Genomic DNA, 17,755 nt, shown 5'->3' on the forward strand with positions numbered 1-17,755 from the left:
GTAGTTTTCGGTACAGGTATTTGATCAACAGTGCATTTCTAGTCATCTCTAGGTAGCCTCCTACATACAATTAGAGTAAAAATTAACAGATGTTTAACCAACACAACACTACACGATTACTCTGCAGCTGCCTTAGAAAAATTGTTACATATTTTAACGGAGAATTTTTACCATCTATGTGGAAAAACACAGTTCACTAATTGGATTTGTACTGGTTTAAGCAACAGTTTTGGTAACCTACATACATACATGTTTAGACACTTCTGGCTCTTGTCTGTATACGATGCATACACGTCACGAGAGTAATAAAAATATGCAGCTGAGATGTTGCATAACGTGTTCGTTTCCCGCTGGTGAAAGAAACTATGTGATGGCGAGTGGATAAACGGTAAACGAAAGCAAGTGGATAAACGGAAAAAGAGGGGCAAACTCGATTGTGTGAGGCTTCGATTGCAGTATGCGGAAATTTTGGGACAAGGTGCTGTCCAGTTTATTCATCAGAAAATAAAAAAGTAGCTGCAACGGATGTGACTGCGAGGGAGTCGCAAGTAGGGCGCGAAGCGAAAAAGCGTTGGCTGAACTGGAAATCGAAGTGAGCATTTGGCGTCATTGGCCGTGATGCCTCTTTACGGGGCAGGTCCGGCCGCCTTGGTGCAGGTCTTATTACATGCGACGCCACATTGGGCGACCTGCGCGCCGGATGGGGATGAAATGATGGCGAAGACAACACAACACCCACTCCCTGAGTGGAGAAAATCACCGACCCAGCCGGGGATCGAACCCGGGCCCGTAGGACGGTATTGCGCCACACTGACCACTCAGCTATCTTTTTTTTATTTTTTTTAATCTCATTTTGTTCGCTATTGATCGTTGCGTCTGCTCGGGGCGGACGTCGTAAGACATCTGTTGAAATTCGTTGATGATCGATTAACTCAGTTTTTTTTATTACAGAGGCACGCAACCCTCTGACCGAACAGCTATCGGGGCAGACGCTGGCCGAAGTACGCACACGCCGCAACTTGACGTTCCCAGCACTCGCTATGCGTCCACAGTGTGGTACCCAATGTCACTCCAATCTTTTTTTCTCTTTGAAATCAAATCAGTTAAAGGCACTGTTATAATTGCAAGCACACCTCTCATAACACAAATTACAGCCCGTGCGCGAATAACACCTGCCTCGTTCAGTAGACTCGTTCGTAGGCCCCAGTGCGTGTGAAATGGACACGAGGAACCTCAGCGCCACTTCTCCTTGCGGCCTCTTACGTAATGACAGGCGGTGACGTCTGTTTTGAGTCTCCGAACTCATGAGTCGCAGTGCTCGCGAGTGTGTGATAAGGCGTCCTCCGGCTGTGTTAACGCGCCCTTATCGCAATGTGGACACCATATAAAAGTTACGCGCCTCTAGCCGAGTATCAGTGGCCCAGTGACCCGGCGCGCTAAATATGCCCGAGCAGAGTCGCTTGCTGTAGGCACACACACACAGACGCTACGGAGGTGGGTTGATTGTCCTAAAAAGTATGCCTACGATTGTCCAGTTTGGTGTAATTGCGTCAGTTGTCAAATGATATGTTTTGCATGTAGTTGATTGATATACAGGGCTAATACAAATGATTGAAGCGATTTCATAAATTCATTGTAGCTCCATTCATTGACATATGGTCACGACACACTACAGATACGTAGAAAAACTCATAAAGTTTTGTTCGGCTGAAGCCGCACTTCAGGTTTCTGCCGACAGAGCGCTCGAGAGCGCAGTGAGACAAAATGGCGACAGGAGCCGAGAAAGCACTCACATCAGTCAGTCATAACAGTGCAACGACACTTCAGGACGAAGTTCAACAAAGATCCACCAACTGCTAACTCCATTCGGCGATGGTATGCGCAGTTTAAAGCTTCTGGATGCCTCTGTAAGGGGAAATCAACAGGTCGGCCTGCAGTGAGCGTCGAGTGTGGGAGGAACTGGATTATCGGCTTGATGTCTGCCGAATCACTAAAGGGGCACATATCGAACATTTGTGAATGCTCAAAAAAACTTTTTGAGTTTTTGTATGTGTGTGCAAAGCATTGTGAAATTATCTCAAATAATAAAGTTATTGTAGAGCTGTGAAATCGCTTCAATCATTTGTAATAACCCTGTATATGTGTGTGTCTGTGTTTGTGATGCAGACTTTGTACAGTGAACAACCACGTGCATATCTATTTCTTGAACAGTTTTGGTACTGATTATTTTTTTTTTTTTATATGTTTGTGTACACTGTCATATGCTCTGCCCGCATCTCGTGGTCGTGCGGTAGCGTTCTAGCTTCCCACGCCCGGGTTCCCGGGTTCGATTCCCGGCGGGGTCAGGGATTTTCTCTGCCTCGTGATGGCTGGGTGTTGTGTGCTGTCCTTAGGTTAGTTAGGTTTAAGTAGTTCTAAGTTCTAGGGGACTTATGACCACAGCAGTTGAGTCCCATAGTGCTCAGAGCCATTTGAACCATTTTTTTGTCATATGCTCTGCCCACGCCGAGGTGGTCAGTTGCTGTTGCAGCGTGTTTGTGGATCAAAAGGACACTTATTTCCGAAGATTATCCAAGATAATGTGTAAGTAGGCTGCTTAGGTTTTTTTTTTTATTGGTAACGCCACCTAGCGCCTTGTATGAAAATCACTGAATGTGCTGTGTGCAGTCTGAGGCTGGTCGGCATTGTTGCAATATTCGCCATTGTATTGTTGGGTTGTTGGCTGTTAACAGCGCGTAGCATTGCGCAGTTGGAGGTGAGCCGCCAGCAGTGTTGGATGTGGGGAGAGAGATGGCGGAATTTTGAGAGCGGACGATGTGGACGTGTGTGTATCAGAAAGAGTAAATTTGTAATATTCGATATCATGGACTGATATATATATATTATGACTTTTGAACACTATTAAGGTAAATACATTGTTTGCTCTCTATCAAAATCTTTCATTTGCTAACTATGCCTATCAGTAGTTAGTGCCTTCAGTAGTTTGAATCTTTTATTTAGCTGGCAGAAGTGGCGCTCGCTGTATTGCAGTAGTTCGAGTAACGAAGATTTTTGTGAGGTAAGTGATTTGTGAAAGGTATAGGTTAATTTAGCCAGGGCCATTCTTTTGTAGGGATTATTCAAAGTCAGATTGCGTTGCGCTAAAAAATGTTGTGTGTCAGTTTAGTGTTGATCAGAATAGGTAAAGAGCGAAATGCGAAATGTCTGAGTACGTTCAGTTCTGCTCAGCTGTTTGAAAATCAAATAATGTAAGAAATTTATCAGCACAGTAATTCAATAATTTTTCTAAGGGGACGTTTCATAAATGTTATATTTCATTCCTTGAAAAGCGTATGTGTATGGCATGAAATGTTTATGTACACGAGAATATGGTTCTATTTTTTGACGTGTTCTTTGCAACAGGGGTAAGAGTAAATATTGAAGGTACTCAGTAATGTTGAAATTGGGGTGTAAGAAAATGGACTGTGTACATAGTCATAGGTGGTGACGCCAAATAAATAGGGGCGTGTTTTAGAAGAGTATCTTTGTGTCACAGATTATCATCACTAATCCGATGTGGCTATTTGTCCACCTCGCTCTGATCAAGACACATTCGGCACCTTCATCATACAACATTAGTGTATGGAGTATGGCCTGTAATATGTATCGCTGATGATAACTTTCACATCGGATAACTAGGACATTGAGGAAAGCTTGTAGTGGAAGGCGACGCTACAGATCTAGGGTTGGGTTCTGATAACAGAACATTCTTTAAATGACCGTATTCAGGGTACACACATACATCTCTCGTTGAGGGGTCGGGAACAGACTACGGAATGGAACAATGACCGGAATTACTATATAAAGCAGCAATGGAGCATCGACTCAGTTGTCTGACTCGATTGCCGGCCAGTGGTGGCCGAGCGGTTCTAGGCCCTACAGTCTGGAACCGCGCGACCGCTACGGTCGCAGGTTCGAATCCTCCCTCAGGCATGGTTGTGTGTGATGTCCTTAGGTTAGTTAGGTTTAAGTAGTTCTAAGTCTACGGGACTGATGACCTTAGACGTTCCCATAGTGCTCAGAGCCATTTGAACCATTTTTTGTCTGACTCGATTCGTGATTTCGGGTGGAAACGTCGTACGTAGTTCGTAAAAACTATCGGAAAGTCACCCAGTAAAACGGAACTGATATCTGGATTCCACAAAGAGGTCTTATGTGCTCTCTACTGTTCCAAATGTAACTAAGTAGTTTAGGGATAATCTGAGCACACATTAGGTTCTTTGCGGATGGTGTTCTCAATTACTGCCTAGTAAAGTCATCAGAACATCAAAACCAATTGCAAAATAATTTAGACATCTGTGTGGTGCGAATGGTGGCAATTGGCCCTAAATACTGAAAAGTGTGAAATCGTCCACAGGAGCACTGAAAGGAATCCGTTAAAGCTCGGTTACACGATAAACCACCCGAATCTAAACTCTCTCAATTCAACCAAATACCTAGGCATAGCAGTTATGAACAACTTGAATTGGAACGATCACATAGACAATATTGTGGGGAAGGTGAACCAAAGACTGCGTTTTATTGGCAGAACACTTGGAAAACCCCCGACAAATCCACTGAACAGACTGGTCCCGCGCTACACTTGTGCGTTCTCTGCTAGAGTGCTGCTGTGCATTGTGGGATCTTAAACAGGTAACTTTGGCGGAGAACATGGAAAAAGTTGAAAGACGGGCAGCCCGTTTTGTATTATCACGAAACAGGGGAGAGACTGTCACGGATATGACACGCGAGTTGGGGTGGCAGTTATAAAAACAAAAGCGGTTTTTCGTTGCGGAAAGATCTTTTCACGAAGTTTCAGTTTCCGATTGAACGTGAAAAAAAAGGGAGAAGTGGCCATCGTAACGAAATGAGAGGAATCAGATCTCGCACGGAAAGATTTAAGTATTCGTTTTTCCTCGCGCTCGAAAGTGAGATGGTAGAGAAAAAGTGTGGACGTGGTTCGACGATCCTGCGTCAGGCAATTAAGTATGAATTTCAAAGTAGTCATGCAAATGTGAGTAGTAGAAGACAAGGGAGAAATGGCATAGGTAAGACGTTCGTTGTACCATTCAAACACAAAGTGAGGAAAAAGACGGCGTTAATTTCTAACTAACCCTGTAGGCCCTACAACGAATCTATTCAGAAACCAAGGAGGGAAGGTATGGGCGAATAATATGTGTCACTACAAACTGTTACAAATTTCGAACTGGACAATGGAGATAAATTCCATACTCAAGTAGGTATTCATACCGAATGAAGGTTCACGTACTGAAAGAGGAATAACAGCGTAATGCAATAGCTAACGAAAAAAAAAAAGCTTGGTCATATCTTAACAAAGACAATTCGTCCATCTCCAGAATCCACAAGTATCTTAGCATTCAAAAAAATAAATAAATAAAGGGCTATGATACGACGAAGAACGATAAAGGGCTATGATGCGACGAAGAACGATCGCGGAGGTCGCATGCAATTTAATACTCGATTGTTTGAGGGGAAGTTCAGTCCCACACTGGCAACACGTGCGGGGTCCAGGGAATAATGGTCTGAAATCTCATTAAGCAACGTTAACTACGATGGAATAAACGTAGCACACCTTGCGAGAAATCACACATTGAATTTAATAAGGAATCAGCTCGTGGATACCTAGGCACACGTTGTATTATAGGTCCGCCTGGCCGTCTTTCAGAGGTAGCAAACCACATCGTGCCAACTTACTATCTGCACTCACAAAACGGTAAAAAGAACAAAAAAGGACCCAGCTAATACTCCCTAACGTAGGACAGCTGAAAGAGATATATGAAACACCTTTAAGAATTAATAACCCACATTGCAATACCGAAATCCAGAAATCAACTAAACATCTCGAGAGTGCATGACCTACCGAAAAGTAAGTGTGCTCCGTGCTCACTCACCGTTTGGACGGTAACGGGGGAGGGCATATGAAGTGCCGTTGGTGAGGTTAGACCAATTCCACTCCTTGAATGCGCCAGAACTACGGATATAAAACTACCATAAGTTATCGTGGAGCGTAGACTAGCGAAGTTTTCCTACTGGCTTTGGTAAGTTAAGGTCGTCCCCACATTACCTGTACATTTGGTGTGTTGCATACCTGTCAGGCACTACCTCATACCGGCCACGTTCTACACACATGCGATTATTGACTTACTACATTCCCCTAAAAACAGAAAGTGATGAACCATCGAGAAACTGAGTGAGAATATATAAAGGGTTGGCTAACCTATGGAACATTTTTGTTCTATCCGTAGCTATCCTCCTGTCTGTTACTTAAAAGTAGACAATATTTATAGCAAAATTAAAACTCAAAATTTAATTCAGGTTTTATTCGAAAATTGTTGGTTTGTAACGTGAAAGAGAGGGATTTTTAGAAAGAAAATAAAGAAAACACTATTTTCTCAAGAAAATGGTGAAATACAATAATCGCAAAACGCTGCTATATCAGTCATCAATACTTCATTGAACTTATATACAACGTGTTTTTGTTATTGATAAACAACTTTCGCATTTATGAATAACAGGAAACTCTTACCTTTGATCATGAAAAACGTTCTGTTGAGTGCAAAAGACTATAAAACTGTCCTTGCATCAAAAGTAATTGCCTTGGTTCCATAAAAGTGCAGAAGCTACGCGATCAAATAATTATTATTACTTAGAAAATGCAATTTGTATGATGTAAGCACATAAAATGCACAATGGATTAACATTGAATGTTGTGTGGCTCTAATTACGTGCAAAAGAAAGCACGAAACAAAAAAACAAAGAAAACTCGTCGGTTCCCACTTTCCTTCTTACATATTCATTTACGTTTCTTTTCCTACCAACGTTACCAATACTGCAGATAATTCTACGATTTACTACATAGTTTATGTAATGTACCAGACCAACCTCTCTGCTATGTCCCTTCATTAGCTGAGTTGGCGGGTTTCATACACCTTAGTGCAGATCTAGCTTGCACTTGGTAATTCTGAAATAAAATCACTCATTCTGCACAATCACCCATTCATAAAACCAATCAGCAGAAAGGTGTGAAAAGACGCTATGAGAACACAAACAACTCTTTATAACAGCTTGTCTTTCCTCCAGAGACTTGGTGTCGTCTTAGCTAAGTAGTAAGTGGAGTTAAATCTCTCGTGTGTCCATACTTGCAGCCCTCATTTTTGTGAAACGGCTCTGATTGGCCCGTTTCAATGTGACCAATAGCTCTAGTACAAAATCTTCAACCGGATAAATCGGTCTGAGGTCGAAACTGTTATCTGGCGATTCAGATTAAGCAAGGGGGACGATGGTGAAAATGTTGTCATTCAAAAAAGCGTTAAGTATTGTGTGATACACAAGTCATGCAACTTTGCGTACGCAGAGACGAGGAGAAATTCCAGTGCCTATGCAGGCAGCGTAATCATCATGAATGCCGCTGTTTGTCGCTGATTTGCCTCATACTCTATGCCCGTATGTGATCCCTTTCGAATGGATGTGCCAAACGAGTTAGACATGTCTAGGTAGATATAAAAAGTAGAAGACGAAGAAAAAAAGAAACGCTTGATAGGACTACTCGTACGAGCATCAAATTCGTGGTACGCTGGCGTAATACGAATACGAGCAAAAGTTCAAGGTCCTCACTCATGGCCGGCCGCTGTGACCGAGCGGCTCTAGGCATTTCAGTCGGGAACCGCGCTGCTGCTACGGTCGCAGGTTCGAATCCTGCCTCGGGCATGGATGTGTGTGATGTCCTATGGTTAGTTAGGTTTAAGTAGTTCTAAGTTCTAGCGGACTGATGACCTCAGATGTTAAGTCCCATATTACTCAGAGCCATTTGTACCATTTGAGCTCCCATTGTACTGCGTGCCAACTTCCCCTCCATGTTCACCCGCGTTTGTAGCACCTTCCTGGCTGTGTTCGAAAGGTGTTTACATCAAGAGCCTAAAGTGACATCGGGGTACTTTAGCTTACCGTTGTACTTGACTATGCCACGACAGCCAAACCGTAGGTGGACCTTTGCTGATGCTAGGCGATTGGAGAGGTGGAAAATACATACTTCTGTTTTATAGAAACTGGGTCTAAGTCCCTATATCTTAAAATATTCGTAAAGTTTAGTGAGGCTGTTTGTTAGGTGTTATTCACATTCAGAAAGTTCTAAGTCTAGGTGACCGATGACCTCTGATGTTAAGTCTCATAGTGCTTAGAACCATTTGAACCATTTGAACCTCACTCATGGGATCAAAGCTCTGGCCTATTAGTTTTATGTGGAGTTAACACAATCTGTAATGAGTGTATTCATATGTTACGCTATGGAACCAAAGACCAAATTGGGGATATTTTCTATCTCGCCGGTTGCACATTTCACCGTTGGTGCTGAGAACGCAACTGGCATCTGAGCATTAGTATGTGTACGAGGTGTGATCAAAAAGGAACGGAGTTTTTTACTTTCATTGGCTTTGTACATTCGATTTTTAAATTTTTGTTAGCTTGTTCATACACATTTTCCTGACATGTGTTTGCATTTCAGCTGTTTTGAATATTGAGTGTATTGTTGACAATCGAAAAGGTTATGCTTGTTTTCGAGCGCTCGGCGTATTTTTAATTTCGAAAAATGTGGATCAAAGAATTTGCATTAAATTTTGCGTGGAAAACGGAATAAACTGCAGCGGTACATTCGACAGGTTGACTTTAGCTTTTGGCTGATATACTACGAATAAAAATGGGTCAAATGGCTCTGAGCACTACGGGACTCAACTGCTGTGGTCATAAGTCCCCTAGAACTTAGAACTACTTAAACCTAACTAACCTAAGGACATCACACGCATCCATGCCCGAGGCAGGATTCGAACCTGCGACCGTAGCGGTCGTGTGGTTCCAGACTGTAGCGCCTTTAACCACTCGGCCACTCCGGCCGGCTCCTACGAATAACACAATAGTTTATGAATGATGCAAATGATGAGGGTCGAGAAGGCGTTGAAGACGACGACTGACCTGGACGCCCTAGCACGTCAATTACTGATGACAGTGTTGAGGATGCAAACAAGAAGGTTCTGGAAAACCGCCGAAAAAATGGTTCAAATGGCTCTGAGCACTGTGGGACTTAACATCTGAGGTCATGAGTCCCCTAGAACTTAGGACTACTTAAACCTAAGTAACCTAAGGCCATCGCACACATTCATTCCACGAAGCAGGATTCGAACCAGCGACCGTAGCAGGAGCACGGTTACGGACTGAAGTGCCTAGAACCGCTCGGCCACAGCGGCCGGCGAAAACCGCCGAATCACCATCATAGAGCATAATGATGTCATAGCCTTTGGCTCATAGCAAGCAACTTTTTTGGTTGTGCAAGCCGCTTCTGCTGTATTTAGTCCACTGTCGGATCACAACCGGTTTTGTGTCTCTAAAAGCGACGTGTTCATGTGAACATCTGTATAACAGTAAATCGAGAAGGAATAACAGCCTCAGATATACACTGACCCATTGGTAGGAGACAATAAATGAAAAACTATTAAGACCTAATTTTGGGGCAGAATGAAAAACCAAGAAGTGGTTGCCACAAAATGGATGGATATTCTACCTGGGGCAAACCCGTCAAGTAGAAGGCTATTGACGGAAAAGCAAAACCTGAAAACCGCATTTAACGCTTTTACGGTCTGTACTCAATCGCGAACATGGTACGCAGCCGCTTGCGTTGGCCATACTGAAGGCAGAGAAGTAAACAGCTTACCCGTAGACGGCTCGAGCATGCGCTGATGCTGCGCGGGCTCCACCGAATGATTGGTGGTCTTTTGTGGGATACGCAAATGATAACAAGGAATATTGGGTAAAAAAGTACAAAAAATTTTTTTTAAAAGCAATCTGTAGAATATGATAGCGACAGTTGACATAAAGCCCATAAGTTATGCTAAAGTTTGTGTAACATCATATGCATATGTTACGGTAACTCAACAGATCTGAGCTCTGATTGTGGAGAAGGAAATTGACCGTGCCCTTTTAAAGGAACCATGCCGGCATTTGCCTGGAGCGATTTAGAGAAATCGCGAAAAGCGTAAATCTGGATGGCTGGACACAGATCTGAACCGTTGTCCTCCCGAATGCGAGTCCAGTGTGCGAAACACTGCGCCTCCTCGCTCAGCCATGTTATGTTGGGTACAGTATACTGTTGGCCACAGGAGTACCTCGACACCATGTAGGCAGTTCCTAGAGACACACTCTTTGTGTGGACGAGCGTTGTCCTGTTGAAAAATGCCAGCAATATAATGTCACATGAAGGGTTATGCATGACGTCCACAACATAGCATTGCTCATAGATCCCACAGGAACCCCCAGCCATGAGCTGAAATCACACCCAATGACTCCCGACACCACAACGCCAACTGTATCATCCCTCTGTCTGTCCAAAAAATCGGGAGGATGGCCGCTGTCCTCGTGTCTTCATCATACTCGGCATTGACGGCCATCGTAGGTAGCGGCGTACGCTTGGGACGGTAGAACTGGCTGCCGCCAGCCTACGACCAGTGGTGTGGCGCGAGACAGAATGTTGCAGGAGTCCATTACTTGTTCTCAGATGGCAGGCTCTGGTGTCACGGGGTTATGATGTGCTTAGCGGACAATGCGGCGATGCAATTTCTCAAACGGGCACAATCAAGTGTGGGGTGCCGCAAGGTTCGTCTTGGGTCCTCTGCTGTTCTTAATATATATTAATGACTTGCCATGCTATATTCACGAAGATGCAAAGCTGGTACTTTTTGCCGATGATACAAGTATAGCTGTCACACGCGACAGACAATTAACTGGTGAAATTGTAAACGATGTTTTTCAGAAAATCATTAAGTGGTTCTCTGCAAATGGGCTCTCATTAAACTTTGACAAAACACAGTATATACAGTTCCACACAGTAAATGGAATGACCCCATTAATAAATATAGACTTCGATCAGAAATCGGTAGCTAAGGTAAGATATTCAATATCTCTAGGTGTATGCATTGATGAGGGGTTGAACTGGAAAAACACACTGAGGATCTGCTGAAACGTTTGACTTATGCTATTAGGGTCATTGCAAATTTTGGCGATATACATCTCAGTAAATTAGCTTACCACGCCTATTTTCATTCTCTGCTTTCGTATGGCATCATATTCTGGGGTAACTCATCACTGAGTAAAAGAGTGTTCATTGCACAAAAGCGTGTAATCAGAATAATTGCTGGAGCTCATCCAAGATCATCCAGCAGACACTTATTTAAAGAGCCAGAAATCTTCACTGTAGCCTCACAATATATATATATTCACTTATGAAATTAGTTGTTAACAATCCGAACTAATTCAAAAGTAATAGCAGTGTACATGGCTACAACACTAGGAGAAAGGATGATCTTCACTACTCAAGGTCAAATCTAACTTTAGTTCAGAAGGGGGTAAATTATGCTGCCACAAAAGTCTTTGGTCACTTACCTAATAGCATCAAAAGTCTGACAGATAGTCATATAGCATTTAAAAGGAAATTAAAAGAATTTCTTATTGGCAACCCCTTCTACTCATTAGATGAATTTTTGGATATAGTAAGTGGGAAATTTCCCAACCCCCCCCCCCCTCAAAAAAAATTAAAAATTATGAATATTGAGTGTCATGTAATATTTTGTGTAATGTAATATCTTGTATAGACACCTTTTATTAACCTGACACGTTCGACATCATTTCGAAGTGTCGTATTCAAGATCTATGGAACTAGTGCTAATCTAATCTAATCTAATCCCTTGTGGTCGTCAGACGTCGATCGGTACCTGGTGGCCGACTATGCCTGCGCTCATGTTCACATGCGGTCCAAGATAAGGTCACTGTCACACCTGGACATTGCCAGATTCTACCAGCTGGCCAAATGGAGATGTACAGTGAGACCCCTTTTGAACTCTGTCAAGTGTTGATAACGATGTCTCGCATTAGTAGTTTGTGTCTTTCACATTGATCACTCAACATCTGACGCTGTTCACACTCGCTAAGAACCCTAACAGGCCTTGTAATAGCACTAATTTGCACATGTACGCCATTCTATCTGTCACAGACAATAGTACCTTTAATCATTCACACACACACCGATGCTGTGCGCATTTACGAAATTACACTGTCTTCTGTGTAGTTAAATTTTTTTTTTTTTTTTTTTTGCCAGGCAGTATATATTGTCTCCATACATGTATGGAGTGTGGCTATGTATGGAAATGAAACATGGACGATAAATAGCTTGTACAAGAAGAGAATTGAAGCTTTCGAAATGTGGTGCTGCAGAAGAATGCTGAAGATTAGATGGGTAGATCACATAACTAATGAGGAGGTACTGAATAGGACTGAGGAGAAGAGGAGTTTGTGGCGCAACTTGAGTAGGAGAAGGGATCGGTTGGTAGGACATGTTCTGAGGCATCAAGGAATCACCAATTTAGTATTGGAGGGCAGCGTGGAGGGTAAATGTCGTAGAGGGAGGCCAAGAGATGAATACACTAAGCAGATTCAGAAGGATGTAGGCTGCAGTACGTACTGGGAGATGAAGAAGCTTGCACAGGATAGAGTAGCATGAAACCAGTCTCAGGACTGAAGACCACAACAACAACAACACATTTATCAAGCGGCAATGGATTTAAAATGGTGAAATTTCTTCGACAGGAATCTAGTCACGCACGTGTAAAATGCATCTCTATGTCAGACGCCACTTGGGGGAGTTCCTGCGCTGCGTTGCTGCCATCTGTCACGGGACAACGAAACTAGGAGGGCATAAGTGAGAGGCCCAAACATTAAGAGACTGGAACGAAAGATACTCCTATCATAGCACAAAAAAGTCGAATATGTCCTGGACGAAGTTAAGGATGTAAAAGAGGGAAACTAACTTTTAGACTTGTCTGGTAGCTTCGAAGACGTTTGAATCTAAACATCTTGACATATAGGCGCTTTTTACATCCCAGACTCTGCCCACGTAATACTCTCCTCTTTTGTGCTTTTTCATTGTGGTTCACAGCTCTTACTCCATCATAATTTTGACATTTTGCCATTATCATGGTTTGTCAATCGGTATAGATTTTTGTTGACTCCGGCGACGACTGATATGGTATAGGTCTTCTTATTCTCTTTCGGACGAAGTTTCTTGTATTGTGGCAACGGATAAAGCTAACACAAAACAACAGGAAGCCCATCAATTGCATATATTTGTCTACCTCCTTGTGAAGTTTGAATCGATTGACACAAGTTTGATATACAGAAATGGAGCGCGTAAAAGAACCTCACAAAAGATGTGGCTTTTGACAGAAAAATCCAAATGAAACTACAGTTTGAAAGTGAGTTTTTAATTTTATCATAATAATGCATTTTTATTTATTTGGTTCACTTTCCGTGTATTTATCTCACGTACGAACGAATTCTACGTAGTGCATTTAGTTCGACTTTACACCACCGTATCTCGACAACAGGTAAAGATTATTGGATAGAAAGGATTTTATTTTGACTTTATCCGTGTGTCTACTTAATGCAAATTTGAACCGATTCGTACAAATTTGAAGTAAAGAAGTGCCGCGCTTCAGAAACCTCCCACAAAACGTGTTTTTGTTTGTTTTTTTTTTACGTAAAATCCGATCGAAGGTGACTGTTTTTGCTTGTAAAACCGAAAGGGCGCACGTAGAAATGGTGCTATTAGCTGAGCACTATTTTCAATTAAAACCTCATGCAGAGGGAATTAATCGATTCGCAACATTTGCCTGAGCGCCACCTGCTGTTCGTCGTTCAAACCGTGCTTAGTATACAGTAACATAGAGCTACAGCAAGACGGATGTTCCTGTGGGAATACACATGGCCACTGGTCCGGGCTAAACTAAGTACTTTGTGCCCCTTGGGCCCAGCTGAAATAGCAACCGAACACCGAGACCTCAACCCAAACCACGATTCTCCTTACGGCCACGCTGTAAGGACATGGTAGAAGAGAGCATTCAGACATTAGTACTACACCGTCATAATCTTTATTAAACATGTAAATTAAAAATAAAATACAGCGAGGCACTAGAAGGAGAGTTTCACTCTGCAGCGGAGTGTGCGCTGATATGAAACTTCCGGGCAGATTAAAACTGTGTACCAGACCGAAACTCGAACTCGGGACCTTTGCCTTTCGCGGGCAAATACTCTACTGGAAGAGCACTTGCCAGAGAAAGGCAAAGGTCCCGAGTACGAGTCTCGGTCCGGTACACAGTTTTCATGCGCACATGTATGCCATACTACCAGTCACAGGCAATAGTAGCTCTAATCATTCACACACCCACCGATGCTGCGCACATGTAAGAAATTACACTGTCTTCTGTGTAGTTCACTTTTTTCGCCAGGCAGTATACAGGGTAGTACAAAAAGGTAAGGCCAAACTTTCAGGAAACATTCCTCACACACAAATAAAGAAAAGATGGTATGTGGACATAGGTCCGGAAACGGTTAATTTCCTTGTTAGAGCTCATTTTAGTTTCGTCAGTATTTACTGTACTTCCTCGATTCACCGCCAGTTGGCCCAGTTGAAGGAAGGTAATGTTGACTTCGATGCTTGTGTTGACATGCGACTCATTGCTCTACAGTACTAGCATCAACCACATCAGTACGTAGCATCAACAGGTTAGTGTACATCACGAACGTGGTTTTGCAGTCAGTGCAATGTTTACAAATGCGGAGTTGGCAGATGCCCATTTCATGTATGGATTAGCACGGGGCAATAGCCGTGGCGCGGTACGTTTGTATCGAGACAGATTTCCAGAACGAAGGTGTCCCGACAGGAAGACGTTCGAAGCAATTGATCGGCGTCTTAGGGAGCATGGAACATTCCAGCCTATGACTCGCGACTGGGGAAAACCTAGAACGACGTGGACACCTGCAATGGACGAGGCAATTCTTCGTGCAGTTGACGATAACCCTAATGTCTGCGTCAGAGAAGTTGCTGCTGTACAAGGTAACGTTGACCACGTTACTGTATGGAGAGTGCTACGGGAGAACCAGTTGTTTCCGTACCATGTAAAGCGTGTGCAGGCACTATCAGCAGCTGACTGGCCTCCACGGGTACACTCCTGCGAATGATTCATCCAACAATGTGTCAATCCTCATTTCAGTCCAAATGTTCTCTTTACGGATGAGGCTTCATTCCAAAGTGATCAAATTGTAAATTTTCACAATCAACATGTGTGGGCTGACGAGAATCCGCGCAATCACGTCATCAACACAGATTTTCTGTGAACGTTTGGGCAGGCATTGTTGGTGATGTCATGATTGGGCCCCATGTTCTTCCACCTACGCTCAATGGAGCACGTTATCATGATTTCATACGGGATACTCTACCTGTGCTGCTAGAACATGTGCCTTTACAAGTACGACACAACATGTGGTTTATGCACGATGGAGCTCCTGCACATTTCAGTCGAAGTGTTCGTACGCTTCTCAACAACAGATTCGGTGACCGATGGATTGGTAGAGGCGGACCAATTCCGTGGCCTCCACGCTCTCCTGACCTCAACCGTGTTGACTTTCATTTATGGGGGCATTTGAAAGCTATTGTTTACGCAACCCCGGAACCAAATGTAGAGACTCTTGGTGCTCGTATTGTGGACGGCTGTGATACAATACGCCATTCTCCGGGGCTGCATCAGCGCATCAGGGATTCCATGCGACGGAGGGTGGATCCATGTATCCTCGCTAACGGAGGACATTTTGAACATTTCCTGTAACAAAGTGTTTGAAGTCACGCTGGTACGTTCTGTTGCTGTGTGTTTCCATTCCATGATTAATGTGATTTGAAGAGAAGTAATAAAATGAGCTCTAACATGGAAAGTAAGCGTTTCCGGACATATGTCGACATAACATATATTCTTTCTTCGTGTCTGTGGAATGTTTCCTGAAAGTTTGGCCGTACCTTTTTGTAACACCCTGTATATTGTCTCCATACACATTTATCATGCGGGAGTGGATTTATAATGGTGAAATTTCTTCGACTGGAATCTATTCACACATGTGTAAAATGCCTCTCTATGTCAGACGCCATTTGGGTATGTCTAAAAGTCTGTTGGTTGAGCACTTGACCGCTAAAGGCAAAGGTCCCGAGTTCGAGTCCCGGTCCAGTTCTGCTTGGAAGTTTCAGTGAAGCACCAGTTCCAGAATGACCCACTACGTGGCGGACAGCGCCCTCACTTACACTGGAGGGGCCTGGTGCTTCCAGATGAACGCCCTCCTGCTGGCGGCTTCGCTGCTGGCGCTGGCTCCAGGCCTCCAGGCGGCCGAGGTGCTGGGCATCTTCCAGTCGGTGGGCCGCAGCCAGTGGGTGCTGGCCGAGACGTACCTGAGGGCGCTGGAGCGGCGCGGCCACCGCGTCACCGCCGTCACCACCTTCCCCTCCAGCCAGGGCGGCACCGCGGGCAACTGGACCGAGATCCTCATACCGAACCCTTTGGAAACCGGAGGTAAGTTCTCAACGCCCAACAGCCGGCAGCTCTCCTCAAATAAATTAAGGCGAGTTTTCAGATTTCGTAACAGATTGAAAACTGGTGTCGGAACGGGGATCGGTGCAGGACCGTGGCGTGGCCTTCGATCTTTTCTACAATGGGAGTGGAAAGATCAGCCGAGGGAATCAAAGGGCTGCCAGCTGTCCGGCTAGCACAATGAGTGTCCGTAAGGAGTTAACAAGAATGGGGTATAATTGTAGAACAGCCTCTCATAAGTCATGCTTTTCTGTAGGTGACAGACGCTTAAGGTAACGACACCGCACAGTGGATGACTGGAAACAACAGATTTGGAGTGACGAATCACACTATACCCCGTGGCAAGCGGATGGAAGTATTTGGGTTTGGCGAATTCCTGAAGAATGTGGCCTGTCATGATATGTAGAGCCAACAGTGAAGTTGGGAGGAGGTGGTCCTACAGTATGGAGGCCGGTTTTCGTCGTTATGGTGCGGTCCCCTTATTGCGCTTAATGAAATGTTAATTGCGGATGGATACGAACATGTCGAGGGACATGAAAGGGAAGCAGTGGTTGGGAAAGGAGTGAGACAGGGTTGTAGCCTCTCCCCGATGTTATTCAATCTTTTTATTGAGCAAGCAGTGAAGGAAACAAAAGAAAAGTTCGGAGTAGGTATTAAAATCCGTGGAGAAGAAATAAAAACTTTGAGGTTCGCCGATGACATTGTAATTCTGTCAGAGACAGCAAAGGACTTGGAAGAGCAGTTGAACGGAATGGACAGTGTCTTGAAAGAAGGGTATAAGATGAACATCAACAAAAGCAAAACGAGGATAATGGAATGTAGTCGAATTAAGTCGGGTGATGCTGAGGGAATTAGATTAGGAAATGAGACACTTAAAGTAGTAAAGGAGTTTTGTTATTTGGGGAGCAAAATAACTGATGATGGTCGAAGTAGAGAGGATATAAAATGTAGACTGGCAATGGCAAGGAAAGCGTTTCTGAAGAAGAGAAATTTGTTAACATCGAGAATAGATTTAAGTGTCAGGAAGACGTTTCTGAAAGTATTTGTATGGACAAGAAGAGAATAGAAGCTTTCGAAATGTGGTGCTACAGAAGAACGCTGAAGATTGGATGGGTATAACTAATGAGGAGGTATTGAATAGAATTGGGGTGAAGAGGAGTTTGTGGCACAACTTGACAAGAAGAAGGGATCGGTTGGTAGGACATGCTCTGAGGCATCAAGGGATCACCAATTTAGTACTGGAGGGCAGCGTGGAGCGTAAAAATCGTAGA

The 17,755-nt window shown here is 43.7% G+C and overlaps 2 protein-coding genes across 12 annotated transcripts in view; both read left to right on the forward strand.

Moving 5' to 3' along the window:
• Positions 1-17,755, forward strand: part of LOC126419835 (UDP-glycosyltransferase UGT5-like) — a 640,482-nt gene that overhangs the window by 468,790 nt on the left and 153,937 nt on the right. The gene's annotated exons all lie outside the window — the stretch shown is intronic.
• The window catches only part of LOC126419840 (UDP-glycosyltransferase UGT5-like), a 279,967-nt gene continuing 263,640 nt past the window's right edge, over positions 1,429-17,755 (forward strand). Inside the window, exon 1 of the mRNA XM_050087090.1 lies at positions 1,429-1,494. The gene's annotated coding sequence lies outside the window, so the exon portion shown is untranslated. The remainder of the gene's footprint in view (positions 1,495-17,755) is intronic.

The sequence above is a fragment of the Schistocerca serialis genome, chromosome 9 (assembly GCF_023864345.2).
Source record: "Schistocerca serialis cubense isolate TAMUIC-IGC-003099 chromosome 9, iqSchSeri2.2, whole genome shotgun sequence".
Taxonomy (NCBI): domain Eukaryota; kingdom Metazoa; phylum Arthropoda; class Insecta; order Orthoptera; family Acrididae; genus Schistocerca; species Schistocerca serialis.